General features: G+C 43.5%; 1 long non-coding RNA gene across 1 annotated transcript; it reads right to left on the reverse strand.

Moving 5' to 3' along the window:
- Nucleotides 1-960: 960 nt before the first annotated feature.
- Nucleotides 961-2597, reverse strand: LOC123049125 (uncharacterized). The gene is made up of 2 exons (XR_006423450.1): nucleotides 2090-2597; nucleotides 961-1444 (listed from the first exon to the last, which is right to left on the reverse strand). It is a non-coding gene; the product is annotated as an uncharacterized lncRNA (long non-coding RNA).
- Between the last annotated feature and the right edge of the window lie 729 nt (nucleotides 2598-3326).

A 3326-nucleotide genomic window follows, 5' to 3' on the forward strand; every position in this document is an offset into this window, starting at 1 on the left:
TCCGGTGACCCCCGGAACTCATCCGGTGTCAGAATAACATCGTCCAATATATCATTCTTTATGTCTCGACCATTTCGAGACTCCTCGTCATGTCCGTGATCACATCCGGGACTCCGAACTACCTTCTGTACATCAAAACACATAAACTCATAATACCGATCGTCATCGAACGTAAAGCGTGCAGACCCTACGGGTTCGAGAACTATGTAGACATGACCGAGACTCACTTCCGGTCAATAAGAAATAGCGGAACCTGGATGCTCATATTGGTTCCTACATATTCTACGAAAATCTTTATCGGTCAAACCGCATAACAACATACGTTGTTCCCTTTGTCATCGGTATGTTACTTGCCCGAGATTCGATTGTTGGTATCATCATACCTAGTTCAATCTCGTTACCGGCAAGTCTCTTTACTCGTTCCGTAATGCATGATCCCGTAACTAACTCATTAGTCACATTGCTTGCAAGGCTTATAGTGATGTGCATTACCGAGAGGGCCCAAAGATACCTCTCCGACAATCGAAGTGACAAATCCTAATCTCGATCTATGCCAACTCAACAAACACCATCGGAGACACCTGTAGAGCATCTTTATAATCACCCAGTTATGTTGTGACGTTTCATAGCACACTAAGTGTTCCTCCAGTATTCGGGAGTTGCATAATCTCATAGTCATAGGAACATGTATAAGTTATGAAGAAAGCAATAGCAATAAACTAAACGATCATAGTGTTAAGCTAACGGATGTGTCAAGTCAATCACATCATTCTCTAATGATGTGACCCCGTTCATCAAATGACAACTCATGTCTATGGTTAGGAAACTTAACCATCTTTGATTAACGAGCTAGTCAAGTAGAGGCATACTAGTGACACTCTGTTTGTCTATGTATTCACACATGTACTAAGTTTCCGGTTAATACAATTCTAGCATGAATAATAAACATTTATCATGATATAAGGAAATATAAATAACAACTTTATTATTGCCTCTAGGGCATATTTCCTTCAATATTGCGGACGTTGTGTCCACATAACGGATTTGTAAAAGCACTTGCAAATTTGAGATTATTATGTACATTTCTAAGGACGTTGACAACAATCTGACACTTGAATTGAACAATCATCATTTATATAAGCATATAGACTATAACTATCCATCTGGACAGTATTCACCCATGTAACCATGCAAACAAAAACTATTGGTAGGACACAACACATAGACTTGTCCTGTCAAATCCATGTCCACTTCTTGGTCTTCGTAATCAATATCATCCTCAACTTCCTGGTCTTCTTAATCAATATCTTCCTTAACTTCTTGATTCTCCACCTCTTCCTCCTCTTCTTCAACATCACTAGGCAGGATATTTTCTTGTTCTTCCGGCTGTGGTTGTAGAAGAAGCCCCTGATCCTGCTGAAGACATTGTGCTAGTAGACTACTACTGCAAAAAAAGCATAAGCTATTTGACTGAATTACAAGTGCAGATAGCTAATTTTTTATTTAGAAATTACCACTAAATTGAATGTGTCAATAAAGTACAAAAGAATTGCAAGTAAACTGAATGTAGCCTGGTTGGCTGTACAAAAGAAATTACAACTGAACTGAATTTATAAAGACAATATTGTGCAAGTTTCATCTACTATATCAAGAGGAATGCAATCATGAGGCACACCTATATACTAGTAGCAAATATGTACTGTACTATTCTATGAGCAGAGCTATCGAATGCAACGGGAATCATACAGGGATGTAAGTTTCATCTGTGTCAGTGCTGCCGAAGATACTATGGACTGTTATATGAGCTGAGCTCCCCCTAATTTTGTCTACTTTACGCAAGTGGTACCTTGAGGAATTTTGTCTGCTAACTACTCTACTAAGCTATGCATCGAAGATACTATGTCAGCAGGAGAATTTTGTCTACTAACTGTAACTCTGTAAGTGCTAGTGCTGCCGAAGATACTCCGGAGCACTATACATCGATTACAGGTACCATCGAAGAGACTAGCACTTGTCCAGAGTACTATCTCAAGCAGAGTGCTATGCATCGACCAGTATATATAAAGAAAAAGCAGAGAAAAACAGGTACCTTGAGGTGATGAGCTGCCAGACTGAAGATTGCGAGCTAGGGAGTGGAGCGACTGATTGGGACGTGGGCCAGTAGGGGATGGGACGATGGGGGCATTGAGCAGCGACCAGGGAGGAGATGAGGGCGTTGAGCTTGAGCACCAACGTCCTAGTGAGGTACTGCCCGCCGAGGCGCCGACTCGCCGTGTCGGCCCGCACCGGCCCGTCGGCGGCCAGGGAAGGGCGTCCAACAGGAGCCAGGAGCCTGGCTTCGCCTCTTTGTCCGGCCTCCGCCGTTAGCCGCACCGCCGCTAGGGAAGTGTCAGCCGCCTGCCGCCCGCCGCCAGGATAAGAGGAGTGGGTCAAACTAGGGTTGATCGGTGGGATGTGCGTCCCGAATTTATATGTAGGATAATTTCTTCAGTTGTCTGCTATGACCGCAGCCTACGCTACAGAAAGGCCCGCTATTGCGCTCTGATAGTCGATATAGCGGCCGCATCGTACCAATCACGCTATTAGCAAGCGCAGTGTTCGACTTGTAGCGGCTGGCTTGCGCTACCGCTATCGCGGCCGCAATAGCGGTCATAGAGGCCGCTATTTAAACCGTGCAAGTTGTTTAATTATTTGTGCAGGTATTCGTTGATTTGTGCGTTGTCTTCTACTAGATTGATACCTTGGTTCTCAAACTGAGGGAAATATTTATCTCTACTTTGCTGCATTACTCTTTTCTCTTCAAGGAAAAAAACCAACGCAAGCTCAAGAAGTAGCAATCCTCAGCCATGTGCTGCAGCAGCAGCAGCAGCAGCTGTTGTGTGTGCAGACTGGCTTCAAGCCGCGATGGGGGTTGATGAAATATATTTCGCTCACACTGAGGCAGACATGGCCCATCGAAAGTTTTGTGATAATCATGATGGCTTGAGTCTGGAGATTTACCCGAAGAGTTATCTTCCAAGACCTACAGGGTATCGCGTACTGGAGGAACGAAGCTTTTGTGACTCACTTTCGCCAAGTACTCTGTCTTCATGGCATGATCAACAACTTTCTCAATCCATGGTGCATAGACTTTGATGGTTTTTGGATTTGGATGTTCAGCAGAGTCCTTCAATATACGCAAAAACATATCCTCAACATCAAAGACATATCGCTCGGAGATGGCATATATAGCATTACAAAGAACATCTGAAATGACATTTTCTGAATTCATCCCGGCTAGAGGGCAAATGGTGTAGGTGAGCAAATGATATAGAGTTTGATTCTCA

The sequence above is a fragment of the Triticum aestivum genome, chromosome 2D, assembly GCF_018294505.1.
Source record: "Triticum aestivum cultivar Chinese Spring chromosome 2D, IWGSC CS RefSeq v2.1, whole genome shotgun sequence".
Taxonomy (NCBI): Eukaryota; Viridiplantae; Streptophyta; class Magnoliopsida; order Poales; family Poaceae; genus Triticum; species Triticum aestivum.